The 17,849-nt window shown below is 48.1% G+C and overlaps 1 protein-coding gene and 1 long non-coding RNA gene across 4 annotated transcripts in view; one reads left to right on the top strand and one right to left on the bottom strand.

Moving 5' to 3' along the window:
* Nucleotides 1–4,664: 4,664 nt before the first annotated feature.
* On the bottom strand, nt 4,665–11,882 carry LOC144812829 (uncharacterized). The gene is made up of 2 exons (XR_013606912.1): nt 11,756–11,882; nt 4,665–4,764 (listed from the first exon to the last, which is right to left on the bottom strand). It is a non-coding gene; the product is annotated as an uncharacterized LOC144812829 (long non-coding RNA).
* A 36-nt stretch (nt 11,883–11,918) lies between these two features.
* FERRY3 (FERRY endosomal RAB5 effector complex subunit 3) overlaps nt 11,919–17,849 on the top strand; it is a 586,640-nt gene continuing 580,709 nt past the window's right edge. For 2 of the 3 annotated variants that reach the window (XM_078673966.1, XM_078673967.1), the window contains exon 1: nt 11,923–12,023. The gene's annotated coding sequence lies outside the window, so the exon portion shown is untranslated. Of the gene's footprint in view, nt 12,024–17,849 lie in introns of all 3 variants that reach the window. The other variant, XM_078673965.1, reaches the window with a different exon arrangement.

The following is a 17,849-nucleotide window of genomic DNA, read 5'->3' as shown; positions in this document are numbered from 1 at the left end:
TTATTTTTCCATTTGCTCTGTTCTGCTCTTCTTTCCTCCCCCCACTGCTTCTCTTCTCATGCCTTCACTCCATATTGCGCCACTCATTTGTTTTTTCTAACTCGTCTTCTTCTTTTCCCTCTCTCTATTTCACTCTTCCAGTATCTCACTTTCTTCTAATCCACTCCATCGCTACGTGTCCCTCTCCCTCCATTATTCATTTCCCCCTCTTCCCTCCCGTCCATTCTCTTCTCCACTTCCCTCTCTCTGTTTCCATCTTCTCTAACCCCTTATCTCTGGCATCAACCTAATTTCCCCCCTACTTCTATTCACGTTCTCTCTTGCCAGCTTATTTTGTTACCCCCTTAAAGGCAGACTATATGATTCATGATTAAAATGTGCTATCTAGTGTTACACTTTTACTTTCAAAAGCCGTTTTTAATCGTTATTTTTTATATTAGACAGAGCTTTTAGTATCTGGCCATTACCTTTACAGAGGGATTTGCCCATTGACTATTAAATATGGGTTTATCTTAAAAGTGTCCAATTGTGCATATAGCGCTCCTTACTATTCATGGCTTGCGCCGGCCGTAAATTCACTTTTTTTATTCATGGCTTGCAGCATAGGTTTATATGAAACAAATACTGTGCTTGCCTCACTCGTATTAACATCAGAGCCCTTCGCGAGTGCTCCCCTTGGATTTTAACATCAGAGCCCTTCGTGAGTGCTCCCATTGGATTTTATTCATGGCTTGCGCTGGCCGTAATTTCACTTTTTTTATTCATGGCTTGCATACTCTGGATTGCTGTGTTAGATGCATCCAATTTTGCTGTACTTTTTGTTCTTTGCTCTTGTTGGAAAGATGGTGTTGCCGGGGTCTCTGAGCCGCGTCTCTTCCTGCACTTATTCGCTGCCACCCATGGTCCTGCTGCTGTCCATGTGCGCGCTGGGGGCCGAGGGCTTCATTTTCCCACAGCAGCCCACGTGAGTACCTCCCCCCGCCTCACCCCCACCCTTTGCCAGTCTCCTTGGATGTCAGTGTCATTACTGGCACCGGAGTCATCCCCATCACTGCCAGCAGCATCGCCGCCAGCGCTGCAAGCGTCGCTCCCACTACTCTTGCTGCCAAAAGCGCCGCTGCCCGTACTGCTGTCCGTACCATCTTTCTCAGCAGTACTGCTGCCACCACTATTACTATCACGCTGCCAAAAGCGTCATTGCCCGTACCACTGCACTTACGATCTCTCTCAGCAGTACTGCTGCCACCATCGCGGCTACAACTGTCAATGCCAAAAGCATCACTGCCCTTACTAGCAGTACCACTACCATGCAAGCATCGGTACTACCACTATCGGTACCAACGGCGTCACCTCGAGTACCACTGTATTTACGATGTCTCACAGAAGTATTATCAGTACCACAACTACTGCCCCCAGCATGCACGCCTCACTGGCAGCACAGCTGCCCTTGCCATCTTCTCAGCAGTGCGACTGCCACCTGCACCAGCATGCACGCACCTCTGCTGGTACTACGACTGCCAAACACGTCACTGCCTTTACCACTGCCCTAATGCTTTCTCTCAGAAGTACCACTGCCGGCAGTGCACGCTTCTCTTCTACTGCTGCCAACTCCGTCGCTGCCAGTAACACTACTCCGGTCATCTTTCTCAGCAGCATTACCGGTACCAATACTATCAGAGGAGCCAGCATGCTTGCATTCAGGCCAGTACCACTGCCTCTCGGGAGTATTTTCTGTGCCGCTGACTCCAGCGTGCAATCCTCACTGTTACTGTCGCTGCCGAAAGCCTCACTGCCGGTAGCACTGCCCTCCAGATATGTCTCTGCAGTATTATCAGTATTTATTCCACAGCCTCGCTGCCAGTACCACTGCTCTTCAGACGCCTCTCAGCAGTATTATCGGTGCCACGACCACCAGCATGCAAGCCTCACTGCCAGTACCATTGCCCTTCAGATACCTCTCAGCAGTATTATGGGTATCACTGCCACCGGCATGCAAGCCTCACTGCCAGTACATCTACCCTTCAGATACCACTCCGCAGTATTATCAGTATTTATTCCACAGCCTCACTGCCAGTACATCTGCCCTTTAGATACCTCTCAGCAGGATTATCCGTATGTATTCCACAGCATCACTGCCCTTCTCATATTTACCATCAGCGGCATCATTGTCAGTGCCACCAGCACCCCTACCGCCAGCCTTACTGCCTATATCACCAGCAGTACTGCCACCATCCGTACCTCCAGTACCCCAGCATCTTTGCCAGCAGTACTAGCTATACCATAAACAGTGCTACCAGGATCAACAGTGTTGGAGCAAGCATCCGTGGTAGCTTCGCCAGCGCCGGTGCCGTCAGCATTGCTGCCACCAGCATCACAGCCAGTGCTCCCAGCACTCACTGGCATAACTGCCACCACCCTCAGGTGTTATCACCGCTCCCTCCAGCATCACTTCATGTGTCTTTACCATCAGTGTTAACACCTGCACTGCCTTCCTGGATACCGAAAGCATCAAGTAGATACCTCACTGAAAAGGGTCTCACTGCCAGTTCTGTGCCCACTGCCATTACTGCTGCATAAAATGTCACAGCATCTCTGCCAGTGCTGCTGATGCCTCAAGCAGCAAGCCTCATTGCCACCATCATGCCAGCTGGAGCAGTGCTTTCTTCACCCAGTGCCTCAGCCACCACGGACACTTCGATCATTGGCTAGTGCGACCGATGTCACTGCCACCGTCAGCACTGGCAGCATTGGCATCTAGATAGAACTGAGGCCTTCTCCATCATTCATGCCAGGTCACCATCAACTGCTCTGCTGGTGACATTGACCACACCTCTGTTAGGCTCATGCACAATCTCACTGACCTAAGCACAAATGTCAGTGCCACCATAATCAGTTGTAACTACATAATTATTCATGCCACAAGAGCAATGTTTTCAGTGGTCTCATCTTCACTGAAAAACCGACCATTTCAGTGCCATCACGAAAATCACTTTCACACAGGCCAGCGCTGATGTCCATCTCATCTCCACACAGTGAACTTGGTACGATTGACAACCCAGTGGCGATAGATCCCATCCATCAACTGGGTACCAATCCATGGTCACCGCTGTAACTCATGATGTGCAAAAGCACCTTTCCATTGGAAATCAGGATAGGCAACAGCACCTACCATTGACACTCGTGATGGTCAACAGCACCTGTCATTGACACTTGTGATAGGCAACAGCACCTCCCATTGTCACTCATGATAGGCAACAGCACCTTCCATTTAAACTCTTGATAGGCAACAGCACCTGCCACTGACACTCGTGATGGTCAACAGCACCCGTCATTGACTATAATGCCATTATAGATTACAATCACTTTTATTCAAGTATTAATTATTTAAAACAATTAAAAGCCATTTTTATTTGTAATATCAATTCATCTAAGTCACGTAAATACAAAACATGTTGCATTACAAATGCTATAGGCGTTACATTCGCGAAAGTTATAACTATTGGCATTGTAAATGACAAAGCTATTAATTTAGCTATTTTCAAAACCAACACAAATAAAAAAATTGTCATTTACACGACCAATAGCTCAAACTTTCATAATGCGAGACCTATTGCATTGCAAATGCTTGTTTAGTTTCTCTGCCTGTGCACACCACAAACAACATAGAACAGGCTGTCCAGAAGTTCACTGCCTGTATAACGGACTGCGCCAACAGAGTCGCCCCCAGCAACCCCACCAAGCTCAAGAGGTCATCCAATCCAGCCAGTTAGTACACAACAGAACTAAGAAATTTAAAACGCACCTGCAAACAACTCAAAAGGAAATGGCGCACGAGCATGGAGCCCACAGACCAAGCCACATTCCAGACAGCCCTCAGCCAATATTATCAACTCCTGAAAAAGATGAACAGAGGTGCCCTGGTCGACCATATTGAAGCAAGTTTAAACCACAGCAAGGAACTCTTCACAGAGAGTTCTCCAGCCCATCAAAAACTACATCACCCCTTTCCAGGAAATCTGCAACACACAAGCAGACTTCTTCCATGACAAGATCTTCACCATCTGTGGAACCTTCGAACTCCAACCCACCAACATCCTCAGCCATCTCGCCACCATGATTGAGGTACACGACCACCTGCTCACCACCTGGGACACCGCAGCCATAATGAACTTCATCCACTTAAGAGCATCCAAGGCCGCCTGCTCCTACCACATCTTCAGCCTCAGGAGTAAAACAATCGGCAGCGAGCTCAACACCATCTTCAACACATCCATCACCACAGGCACCTTCCCCAAAGAATGGAAACTCGCAGAGGTCAAGCCCCTACTTAAGAAACCATCCGCCGACCCCAATGAACTCAAGAACTACTGCCCCATCTCTCTGCTGCTCTTACCCACCAAAATCCTTAAGAAGGCTTTCAACTGACAACTTACAGAACACCTGGAGAACAACAATCTTCCCTTCCGCATTTTGCACCAACCTGTCACAAAGCCACTCACCTGAACTCTAGACTATTCCTCGGCAGAGACGACTGGACCCAACAACCCCTAAAACCTTGCCCGGCAGCAATGACAATATATTCGTACTGTACCAGGGAAGGTCACAAGGGGAAGGGTGTTAGGAGGGAAAGAGAAGAAACAAAATGCAGTGGACCACAGTGGGCATGGATGCAGGAGTTTAATTTATTTATCTGAGTTACTTTTCCAGGGAGGTGACTGTGTTGCATCTTGATAACTGTTGTTCAGTGACACAGTCCTTGACTATCTGTGGAGGAGAATAAACAATTAGTGTGTAAAACTAGACTCATCTAAAACTCTATACAGTACACTCCAAATACATATATCTGTTAAAAGAATATCAATGACAGTTTTACACTACATGCTATAACACATGCCTAATGACAATATTAAGAATATCTTTCTTTCAATCAATCAATCAATCAATCAATCAGAGCATTTGTATAGCGCACTACTCACCCGGAGGGTCTCAAGGCGCTGGGGGGGGGGGGAGGGGGAGGGTCCGCTACTGCTCGAACAGCCAGGTCTTGAGCTGCTTCCTGAAGGCGAGGTGGTCCAGGGTCAGGCGGAGGTGGGTCGGAAGGGAGTTCCAAGTCTTGGCGGCCAGGTAGGAGAAGGACCTTCCTCCTGTGGCGGCTCTTCGGATGCGGGGGACGGCGGCGAGGGCGTGGCTGGTCGATCGAAGCTGGCGCGTTGGAGCGTAGAAGTTGAGGCGGCTGTTGAGGTATCCTGGTCCTTGGTTGTGTAGGGCTTTGTGTGCGTGGGTGAGGAGCCGGAAGGTGATTCTCTTGTTGACCGGGAGCCAGTGCAGGTCTCTCAGGTGTCCGGAGATGTGGCTGCGGCGGGGAATGTCCAGGATGAGTTGTGCTGAGGTGTTCTGGATCCGCTGGAGTCTCTTCTGGAGTTTGGCGGTGGTTCCGGCGTAGAGGGAGTTGCCGTAGTCCAGACGGCTGGTGACAAGGGCCTGGGTGACCGTCTTCCTGGTCTCGGTGGGGATCCATCGTAAGATCTTGCGTAGCATTCGCAGGATGTGGAAGCACGACGAGGAGACGGCGTTGACTTGTCTGGTCATGGATAGGGAGGAGTCCAGGATGAAGCCCAGGTTGCGTGCGTGGTCAGTTGGTTTGGGTGCGCTGCCCAGGGCGGGGGGCCACCAGGAGTCGTCCCAGGCGGAGGGTGAGGATCCCAGGATGAGGACTTCCGTCTTGTCTGAGTTCAGTTTCAGGCGGCTGTTCGACATCCATTTGGCTACTTCTGTCATCCCTTCATGCAGGTTGGCTCTGGCGGTGGCGGGGTCGTTAGTGAGGGAGAGGATCAGCTGGGTGTCGTCGGCGTAGGAGATGATGTTCAGGTTGTGCTGGCGTGCGATGGCTGCGAGGGGGCTCATGTAGACGTTGAAGAGAGTTGGGCTGAGCGAGGAGCCTTGAGGAACGCCGCAGATGACTTCGGTGGCCTCCGATCTGAACGGGGGGAGGCGGACTCTCTGTGTCCTTCCGGTGAGGAAGGAGGTGATCCACTCCAGTGCCTTCTCCTGGATTCCGACGTTGCTGAGGCGCTGTACTAGGGTGCGGTGGCAGACAGTGTCGAAGGCCGCGGAGAGGTCCAGGAGGATGAGGGCCGCTGTTTCTCCGTTGTCGAGCAGGGCTCGGATGTCATCTGTGGCTGCGATCAGGGCGGTCTCGGTGCTGTGGTTGGCCCGGAAGCCAGACTGCGAGAGGTCGAGGGAGCCGTTCGTCTCGAGGAAGGCGGCCAGTTGCTGGTTGACGGTCTTCTCGATGACTTTGGCCGGAAACGGGAGCAGCGAGATGGGGCGGTAATTCTTGAGGTCGGTAGGGTCTGCTGAAGGTTTCTTGAGTAGAGCGCTGAGTTCGGCGTGCTTCCAGCTCTCCGGGAAGGTGGCGATGTCGAAGGAGGTGTTGATGATGTCCCGCAGGTGGGGTGCGATGACAGCGTCGGCCTTGTTGAAGACGTGGTGAGGGCAGGGGTCTGTCGGAGATCCGGAGTGGATGGAGTTCATCGTGCGGATGGTGTCTTCGGTGCTGATCGGGGTCCAGGCGCGGAGGGTGGTGGTGGTGGTGGGGGGCGGTGGTTCGGTCGTGGCGTGCGTTGGTTGAGTGCTGAAGCTGTTGTGTATGTCCGCGATCTTGTTGTGGAAGTAGGAGGCGAGGGAGTTGCAGAGGTCTTGCGAAGGGGTGATGTCATTGTTTCCGGCGTTGGGGTTGGAGAGCTCTTTCACGATGTTGAAGAGTTCCTTGCTGTTGTGTGCGTTGTTGTCCAGTCGTTCCTTGAATGCGGTTTTCTTGGTGGCGCGGATCAGCTGGTGGTGTTTTCGGGTGGCGAGCTTGAGGGCAGTCATGTTGTCCGGTGTTGGGTCTGTGCGCCAGGTTCTCTCGAGTGCTCTGCAGTTCTTCTTGGAGCTCTTGAGTTCGTCGTTAAACCATGGGGCTTTCTTGCTGCCGGGTCTGCTCGGCGGGGTCTTCAGCGGGGCGAGTTCGTCTGCGCAGTCGCTGATCCATTTCGTGAGGTTGGTGGCTGCTTGACTGGGGTTCGTTGTGATGGTGGGAGGGTTCTTGCTCAAGGACACTTTCAGACACTTCTTGGTTGGTAACTGTACCCTGTACATGCCCAAATGCTGCGCTCATTATGTAATGAAAGAAATAAAGTATTATTCAATATATACACATAAGGTAAATGACAACAACTTATGCTACTACAACATGAGCTCCATACTTTTGCTCACTTAGTCATATCTTGTAAGCCAGTTTGGGTAACCCTGTTTTTAGGTCGAGCCTAGAGGCAGCCTGCATGCGCTGCTCTGCATGGCATGCGGTTATCCCTCTGTGGGCTTAGGCCATGCCCACAACTTTTCATGTGTTGCTTCCTATGCCTTTCTAAATTGATTTCTTTTTATTGGTGAAACGCTGCTCTGTATCCCGCCTTTCAGTGTGGTTTCACGTTTGAGGCAACTGCCCTGTTACATGTGCTGTTACTCTTGGATTCATTTATCGTTTGTTCGGTGCACTCTTTTTTTTTTTTGCATTGAATGGTACCTCAATATCTCTTGTTTGCAGCCACTACATTTCCCTTTTTAGGTCTCGCCTGAGCCAGCGCATGCGCTACTCTGGCGAGACTTTTAGTTAGTGGGCTTCAAAAAGCCGACCACAACTTTTTGTGAGGCATAGAGCGTGCGGTTACGCACACAAGCGCGTGCCCCTTCCCCCACTACAGAGCGCGTCTCTTCATCTTGGAATGATGTTCCATTTACTAATTATTAACCCACTGCAGGAAAGCATTGAAAACTTTTTTCTTTTTGCATTTAACACCTATGCTGTACACCTTTTACAGTTATTTATTGTATGATGCAAAATCACATTTTACTGAATAATTCGAAAACAACATAAAAATAAAAACTACGTCATTGTCAGACTGCAGCTGCTTCTGGGCTCAGGAGCATCACCCTATGTTGGATACACGTAACACCCATAGTCTGTTACTTTTCAATGCTTCAACTGCAAAGGACGAACTTCATTTGATCTATTAACGATTATATTTTTTACAATTTATATGCAATCGTTGTCATGTCTTTCAGACATTGAAACACTTCTTCCCTAAATAGGTGGAATAAGTATCTGACTGTTCCCTTTGTAACTTTGTCTGTTGCTCGTTTAGAAGCTGCTAGAAGACACTGGCTGCCCATTATAGCTGTGTCCTTATTTGTGGGGACCCGACCCGCTGGTCTCCATCATCAGTGCAGCCACTGTTGGCCAAGAGCCACTCGGCCTGTAAACGCGTCACAAGCCCGTCCCACCTGCGCCACCCTTCTACTTCGCCCTCCTGAGCACCCCAGCTCTACTGCCGGGCTCGGGCCCAGTCCCAGTAGTACTGAGATGCGGTTGTAGAAGGGGACTTGTGAGCGCTGGACTCGAGCTGCGAGGTCACTTTACAGCAAATCTCGGGCACTTGGCGCTGCCCGAGAACCTTCGATTGTGGTGAGTATGACCCGCTGCTCCCCTCCGTACCTATCGCTGTAGGACACTCAGTTCGCATTTAAATTGTGCACCCAATACAACACAATAATGCTTTTTTGCCATTGTAGCACTTGACAGTGTTCTTGGAGTTTACTTGTTTACAGTGATTATTTTAGTTTGTTGATCCTTTGAACGTTATATACTGAAGCATTGTGTATCGTCCTACAAGCCCGATGAAGGTTTTCACCTCTGGCAACGTTAACCTTCTGTGTTGCTATCCTTTTTTAGTTACCTTAAGTTATCGGTTGCTAGGTAGCTAGCGTTTTTGTACCGTCTTACGGTTTTTACATAGGGGGCTGGTGAATTGTTCAGCACTTAGTTTTCATTTCAAAGTCTACGAATTAGTACCTTTTCATGTCATCCTCTATGTCAACAATCCATTGTCTGTCTGTACCTGGTTATCTATATTTCTACTATGTCATCTTTTACCCTGTGTTTGGTAACTTTTTTTTCTTCATTTGATTAGCGTTTTGTTTCGTGTTTTAAGTATTCTTTTTAAGATTAACAAGCATTGGCGAAGCCAATAGGTCTCGCTTTTGGGACCTTATAAGTGTTTAGCTATGCAACAGTTGATGTTGTTGCACCAAGGATATTGTGCTGCATAATTATATATTATAAGGTCCCAAAAGCGAGACCTATTGGCTATGCCAATGCTTATTTCACATTGAAACCGAGCACTTTCAGCACAGCATGCTGCAAAATAGTGCTTTATCTTTAAGTATGGCGTCCGCGCTCATCTTTTGCTCTGCATGGTGTGGCTCGCCCACCTCTACTTTTTACATTTGTGCACATTAATACTGTTAATAAAATGTCAGAATCAAACAGCTTTCAAGCCGTGTTCCACTTCTTGAAAAGGAACACAAACAATGCAACATTGCCTGGAAGAGTCCCCTCAGCGGCCGAGTGGAGACGATGAAATAGCGCCTGCCCATGAGAGCAGAACGCCGGTTTGCATGCTTTCTTTGGGGTAAGCCTGCAGGACACTCTGTTCCCAGGTTCTCCTGCCAGCCTGGACCCAACAACTCCCCGGCACTCCCCTGCCTCTCTGTTAAGTCACCCCTGCAGTTTCCCAGCCGGACGATCTAAGCTGTTGTTTCATCTCTCTCCTTAGTTAGCAGCTACTTGAGTGATTGTGGGGGCAGAGCGGAGGGCTGCCCTGGAGAGTAACCTGAAGCTTCCCACGAAGGTCAGCCCGGCTGCTCTTTAAGGGTTCTTTACATCTTGGTAACATTGGCATGTTTGGAATTATCAGCAGAATAAAAGTGCCAGGGAAGCCCCTGTGCCGTGGCTGTATTTTACCTCATTAGCCATGTTACTCGGTGTATTCTGTGTCATTTTGCTCCAACCATGCTCTCAACAAAGTCACTGTTTGAACTACACATGTTAAAAGGCCAATGGAACTACTTTATAAGTGGGAGCAGGTTTGAGTGCGGGAATTAAAGTAAACCAGACTGCTTGTTGTGTGGTAGTCATTTTGCTCCAGAAAGCACTTTACTAACAACATTATAACTGGTAAATTGTGCTGGGTTTATGGCAATAAGGCTTATCATTCCACAACACTAGTAGCCCATTTCACATAGGAAATTCGAAGCTTGCAAAATCACTTTTCATAAATATTCGTAAGAGTTGACTAGCACGAGAGATCATGGAGCTAGAGCCCCTTGCTCCTCTTTTGCGCCACCGTTGTGTCATTTTTGTGACGCAGCGGCGGCGCAAAAGATGCGCCATGATGCGGGGTATTAACAACGTGACACATCTGGGAGATGCGTCACGTTGTAAAGCCCTGCGCCATAAGGAGGCGAGTGAAATCTACAAGATTTCACTCAGTCACTTTTAGGCCAATGCTGCGTCAAAACCCTGCGCCTGCTTGAAGCAGGCGTTAGGCTTGAGGCAGCATTGAAAGAATATAACCCCCCAGAGCATTGCTGGAGCTGCGTCGCACTTGCGGCGCAGCTACTCCCAGCTACTCTCTGCCCCGCGTGTTTGTGGAGGGAGACACTGCGGTTCCTCGCCGTGGAGACCTAGCCTGTTTCTTCCACATCCGACGGTCACCAGTCGGAGGAAAATGGGAGGGTGACTGCGAAGGCATGGGCACTGTCGTCTGCCCTGGACAGAACACACGGCTAGTAGTGCTAATGGCGGAAGCCAGGAAACACTGAATGTCGGCTACAAAAGGTTAGATAAGCACTACCTGCATCACCCTGCCATCCAGTGCTAAGTGCCGTCATGGCGAACCAAGAAAGGAGGCTGCACCGATCGACTTTAACTCAGGCCAGAAGCATTAGCGGTCAAGGTAAATTAGCGCAAACAGGGAATACGTAATTGGCCCTGTCTCAATAATATATACAAACGAGTTAAAAACATTGCATGCACATGGAACGAAACCAGAATGATAGCCTGTTTTGCGAAAGTAGATATTGCAAGATGTTGGAATGCGTCGGACTACGTTTCCTAAATAGGTCGTAAACCTCAATCGCCACAGGCAACCAGTTACACAAATAACAAACAAAATAAGGAACCAGCATTACAACGGCTAAGTTATTTGAAGCATTTATCCTTATGCTTTGAAACGCATCCATGAAAACTGCCAGTGTTTTAGAAGATGTGCTGCTCTGCACACTACACAGCTTGGGGAACGTGACCAGGATTCAACAATAGAGCACACATTCATTTAGTAATGACACGTTGCAAGGACACAAGTAATGCTCAACAATATACAATATTCACATAAATAAATGTGTTTAGCCTTCTTTGATTGACAACTTTTCAGTAGATCGAGAATTGTTCCATTTGGTCGAGAATCTTGAATACACGCAGGTGCACTTGGAACCAACATGGGACCTACAATATACGGGCAGTAATTTATTTTTCCTTACGGCGAAGAACTTCCTGTAAAACACATTTTTTAGGCTTTTTGCAATTTTCCACAACTTACACATACACAAAAATACACATGCTCAAACACAAAAAGTGCATATTAAACAAGCAGGCAGGCTGATACAGACAAACATCAAACACACATTGCAACGCAGGCATTCATTATAACACGTACGAAGCACACACATGCAGGGAGCTGTGTCTGAATTTGCTCCCTTAATGAAAACTCGTGCTTTCCGAAAAATGAGGAAGCTGGTCTAGGACGGAAATTGAGCAGCTGGGACCGAGAGCGGAGGATCGATGCTGCTCTTTTTTAACAGCTGCAGCACTTACCTGAGTATACGCTGGAATCGATGAAGGAAGTGGAGTTGGAAAAATAAAGAGACAGATGCCAATCCATCTGTCCCTTTAATGGCCATTGCACTCACGGCAGTCTTCGTTCTTGCCGCAGAACAATGACGTCACTTCCGGCACTCCCGGATGTGCGTAGGCTTTTGCTAGAGGAATCCACCGGCTTCCGGTATATGAAAGGTGAGAGAGCTGCTCTCCATTGAGGATCTGTGGTTCGAGTCCCAGCCAGCCGGCAGACTGATGGTTTACAGTAGGTGATTTTGGCATTGTGTTCGAGGCAGCTGTGCTTTTTAAAAATGTATTTTAGTATTGTGATGGAGTGAATTCGGCAGTCACCATGACGACAAAGCTTGTTTTCTTTGCAAGACCTATTCCTCGGGCCATGAGCAGGTCTGTCCGCAGTTTAAAGAGTCTAACAATCGGATTCCACTAAACTATGTGTTTATGGAAATACTCTATGAAGGAAGGGCAGCCTGAGGGTACAGAAAGTATCATATCACAGCAGCCCCTCCCGGCATTCCGCATTCATACAAAGTTTGGGGGTTTGTAGGGCTTTTGGATTTTAGGGCGTACATGGTCATTTTAGGGTTGAGGGTGGGTTTGTGTTTTGGGGGGCCAGGTGTAATTTAAGGGTTTAGAGCATGTTTGGGTTTGGGGTGCGAGGTTTAATTTTAGGGTTTAGGGTGTGTTTGGGTTTTAGGGTACAAGGGTTAATATTAGGGTTTAGGGTGTGTTTGGTCTGCAAGGGTTAATTTGGGGGTTCATAGTGTTTTGGGGTGCAAGGGTTAATTTGGGGGTTCAGGTTGTGTTTGGGTTTTGGGGTGCCAGGGTTAGTGTTAGGGTTTAGGGTGTGTTTGGGTTTTAGGGTACAAGGGTTAATATTAGGGTTTAGGGTGTGTTTGGTCTGCAAGGGTTAATTTGGGGGTTCATGGTGTGTTTGGGTTTTGGGGTGCAAGCGTTAATTTTGGGGGTTCAGGTTGTGTTTGGGTTTTGGGGTGCCAGAGTTAATTTTAGTGTTTAGGGTGTGTTTGGGTTTGGGGTGCAAGGGTTAATTTGGGGGTTCAGGGTGTGTTTGGGTTTTGGGGTGCAAGGGTTAATTTGGGGGTTCAGGGTGTGTTTGGGTTTTGGGGTGAACTTCCCCATGTTTTCTACTGGCCGTCGGGAGCCCCACGTGAACACATCCACGGTCGATGGTGACGGTGGTGGCTTCACTCTCATCTTTTGGTATTCTGATATGCACATGATGTTGCATGTTGCTCCGCTATGTCCACAGCGGCTGTTTTCTTTATTTGTCGCTTCTCCACAAGGTGAACATGCTCTGTGTCTTTGTCCTTTCTTGATGCGTCTAACATCAGATACAGCCTCTCCTCCTTCACAGGTGTTGCCGTTTCTTCGGACTCATCTGAGGAGCTACGATTGGCAGTTTCCATGTTATATATATATATGCTTCTATAGCGCCCCAGCAAAGGGACTTATCGACGCTTTCACCCACACAGACCAATCCCGGGAACCAAAAGAACAGGAGATTTAGATACGGGCCGATAACAGAACTATTGCAGTGGGAAAAGATACGTTTTAATCGCTCTCCTGAAGTCCAACAGGCCATCCATGCCTCGAATCTCAAGTGGCAGAGAATTCCATTGTTTTGCCGCTAAATAGCGGAAAGAGCGACCCCCAGCTCTAGAGCGCTTTATGCGAGGGACAGTAACTAAATGCTGCCCAAAAGAGCGCAACGCACGAGATGGTACATAGGGAGTCAGAATGTTACAAAGCAGGCTGGGTGAAGCACATTTAAGTATCTTAAATGAAAGACACAAAGTTTTAAACTAAAACATGTGTTGGAAACCTTTTTTGTATGCGACCGAAAACTAAGGGAAGAATCCATCCATGCCCCTAAGTTCTTGACCTCAACCTTAGGCTCAGGAGTCTTACCCAGCGCCCTAGGCCACCAATGTTCACCCCACAGACTAGCATTCTTACCAACTATCAGAACCTCCGTTTTACTGGTGTATAATTGTAGGTAATTAGAGGTCATCTATTCGGACACCACCATCAAACCTTCTCTAAATTTAGAGGCATGCATAGTAGATTCTTCTGTCAGTGCTACCACCAGCTGCGTGTCATCCGCATACGAGACGATGGAAAGATCCCACTGCTTGGCGACTGCAGCAAGTGGCTGAACATATAGATTGAATAAAGTGGGGCTCAGGGCAGAGCCCTGAGGAACCACTTGTTCAATAGCGTGAGCCTCAGATAGAAGGGGCGGGGCGGTAACCCGAAATGATCTCCCAGACAAAAAAGAACGAAACCATTCCAGAGCCATACCCGTTATACCTGCCTCCTCCAGGTGTTGTATCAAGATGTCATGTGAAACAGTGTCAAATGCGGCACTGAGGTCCAATAGGATCAGTGCCGCCGTCTGACCAGCATCCAGCATGGTACGTAGATGCTCAGTCATGGCCAGGAGGGCAGTTTCGGTACTATGTCCGGACCGGAAACTGTTTTGGGACATGTCCAGAATGTTATTGGAGTGCAGAAAGTTGGTTAATGTGGTGTTGACATGGGATTCCGCTACTTTTGCCACCCAAGGAAGGAGGGATATAGGCCTGAGGTTTTCAGGCTTAGCCCGATCCAGTGTTGGCTTCTTAAGGATGGGGGACACCCAAGCCCGTTTCCACCGAGTAGGCACCACCGCAGAGGAAAAGGACAAGTTAATGATCTGACAGAGTGGGGCTGAAAATAATGAGAGAGATTCTTTAAAAAGAGCGGGCTTTACAGGGTCAGCTGGAGAACCAGATTTAATTTTTATGCTTAGCCTACCAAGCTCTTCATGAGAAATATCAGGAATGACTATAAGCCTAGAGTTAGAGCTCGGGCCTGACCTTAAAGGAATCAAACCAGAGGAAGAAGTCTCAGGAGGAAAGGACTTGTATATCGCCTGCACCTTTTCAACAAAAAAGGAGGCCACTACTTCACACTGGGATTCTGAAGTAATTACAGGCTCAGAGTTCTTTCTAACTCAGGTCTTTTAAAATCTTAAAAATACATTTGGCAGGGTTAGCGCTGAGATTAATCTCATTAGTATAATAAGCTGCCCAAGCTTTACCGACAGCTCTGTGATATAGTTTAAGCTCGGCCAGATATTGGTTTTAAAATCCAGGATCATACTCTTTCCTCCAAGCACGTTCGTTTTTTTTTTTACATGCCTTCCTTAGCATGGACAACGAATCGTTATACCAGGGACTGGACTCATGGGTATGACTCTTACACCAGCGTGCCGGGATCAAAGAGTCCAATGCCCGAGTAATCCAGTCACAAAACATATAGCCTAATTCAACATTGGTAAAAAGACTAAGAGGGTCGTCAATAAGGAGTGCATGAAAATCCTCAAGTCTCAATTTACGCCATGGGCGAATAAAAGTGGATCGAGGAGCAGCTTTGTCAGAGTGCTCTGGAGTAAAGAAAGACATTTCTACCACAAAATGGTCAGACCAGCCCACTGGGGTGGGAGTCGCCGCCATAGCGGAATCAATGTTAGAGAAGATCGGATCTAACAGATGCCCACCAATATGTGTGGGGCTAGGGACCAATTGGACTAATTGAAAAGCAACAAGATCTGCCAATAGATTACCAATGATGCAATCTTGCGTGAGCTCAAGGTGCAGATTCAAGTCCCCAAAAATACTGAAATTAGCGGTGCCCTCCGCAAGCGAGTCTACCCGTTCCAATAAGGCATTGATAAAACTTGTGGCCGGACCAGGTGGGGGCTAACACCAATACTAAAACAAGCACACTCACAGCCCTCCACTTCTTCTTTGCTAAAGTGGCAAGAGTAGCAAGATTTATGAATCATTGCAATGCCGCCACCTCTAGTTTCCCTATTTAGCATACAGATGGGAATATTCTGCTGGCAGTGCCAAGTTTGGTTCAGTCATGGTTTCTCCGTTAATCCATGTCTCTGTAAGAAAGAATATATCCTGTGTTGCATCAATAATAATGTCATAGATTTCAGCATGATGTTTCACTAGTGACCTTACATTAAGCTGCAGAATTTTCAGTCGTCGCTGAGAGGCAGTTATGATGTAAGATGGAGAAACCGATAGGGGAGTAGGCAGCGTAAAGTTACAACAAAGGCAGCCAATAGGTCCTGCCAGTGGATGTAAGGGAGAAGATAAACACCGTTTCCTCGTGGAATTTAGAGCAAGTAGCTCCTCCTGAGTATAGGTACGCACCTTAGAAGCGCTACAGCCAGCATTTCTGGCGAGAGGCGACGTACTGGCGCGGATGGGCGCAGACGGGCTTGCCTTTGGCGCGCCCGCTGCGCGCATCCGCTGCGCTCGCGCTTCATAGCCAATTATATAGGTAGCCAGGCGTGTAGAACCACTAGACCACCAACCAAGATGGCGGTGCTATGTGTGCAGCCGGAAGAGAATTCCCGGCTGTACGTTTCAAAATCGCCCTCCACAACAAACAGCCTCGTGGCTGCGGTGGACCGGGCGCTTGAAACCAGGCGAAAATAACAGGTAAGTTGCCCAAAAAATGCAGCTAAAAATATGTTTATTTTAAAAGCTATGAAAATAAAAGCATTACATATATTAATTTCCCCAGCCGTCCCGCCAAACAGCTTGCAATGAATCACCCCGTGAGGCAGCGAGCGGTGGTCGGAAAGAGTAACAGACCGACTGACGTTTCCCGTCCGGATAAGTACCCGGCAGTAGGAGTGTAGAACCACTAGACCGCCAACCAAGATGGCGGTGATATGTGTGCAGCCGGAAAAGGATTCCCGGCTGTACGTTTCAAAATCGCCCTCCACAACAAACAGCCTCGTGGCTGCGGTGAACCGGGGCGCTTGAAACCAGACGAAAATAACAGGTTAGTTGCCCAAAAAATGCAGCTAAAAAATGTTTATTTTAAAAGCTATGAAAATAAAAGCATTACACATATCAATCTCCCCAGCCGTCCCGCCAAACAGCTTGCAATGAATTACCCCGTGAGGCAGCGAGCGGTGTGTCGTGCATTCTTGTTGCTTGCCATCCGTGGTCTCATTGTCCTGCCTCTTTCGTGCCTAAATTGTCTGGTCAGCACGTGCTCGAGAAATGATTGTCTCTGTTGCACTTCCTGCACTTTTGGCCCATTGCGGGGCAGGCGCCGCCGTGCAGGAATTCGAGGCCACATCGATAGCATGTTTGTTCTCCTTTCTTTGGTACAACCGACACCTGGTATTCTTTCTTCTTGAAGTTCCAAGTGACACGATGTGCTACCGCCACTCTCTTTTTTTTCCCATCTCCATCTGCTTCGCTTGCTCTGTGGCCCGTGCTTCTGTGGAAGCCATCGTCAATATCTTCTCCAGTGTCGTTGGTTCTTTTAGAACCCGTGCCCGGAACTCCACTGATTTGCAACCTTCAATGATGCGCAGTCCTATTGCTTGCTTATTGTCAAATTTGTCAAACTCGCAGTATGCAACTAGCTTCCTTAGTCTCGTGGCAAAGTCGCCAAGGCCCTCTTCCCCTTGCGTGCATGCTGTGTTGAACGTGTATCTTTCAAAAGCGACTTTGAGTTGCGGATCAAACTTTTGTGTGAGACACTGCATCACTCCCTTGTAATCCGCGGTCTGGTCGGCGGGGAATGTTAATAAAAACTCTATCTCATCCCCCGCGAGGTTTAGTTGTAGGTGCAGTTGCTTCTTGTCCGGGACGTCCGTGGGGATCATGTACCGTTCAAACTTCCTGATCCACCTTTCCCATCTGATGCCTGCTTGCGGCTCGGATATGCTGAACGGTAATGGCCTGTGGAAGATGGCACTCTGTTTCTCCTCATTGTCACTCATTTTCTTCCTTAGCACCCTTCTACTTTGTCCTCTTCTTGATTTCTTTAGTTTCTACTTAGTATCTATCTTTCCTTTTGTCCTGTACTCTTTCCTTTATATTTGTCTTCTTTTTGCCTCTTTTGACACTCTTCTATTCTTCTTTTCTTTTCTTCGCTTTAATTTCTGCTTTGTTTCTATTTTTCCTTATTTCCTGTGCTTAATTACACTTTCTTTCCTTTATTTCCGTCTTCTTTTGCCTCTTTTTAGCAC

The sequence above is a fragment of the Lissotriton helveticus genome, chromosome 1_1, assembly GCF_964261635.1.
Source record: "Lissotriton helveticus chromosome 1_1, aLisHel1.1, whole genome shotgun sequence".
Classification (NCBI taxonomy): Eukaryota; Metazoa; Chordata; class Amphibia; order Caudata; family Salamandridae; genus Lissotriton; species Lissotriton helveticus.
Note: the sequence above shows the minus strand (reverse complement) of the source record. Positions and strands in the feature narration are given on the sequence as shown.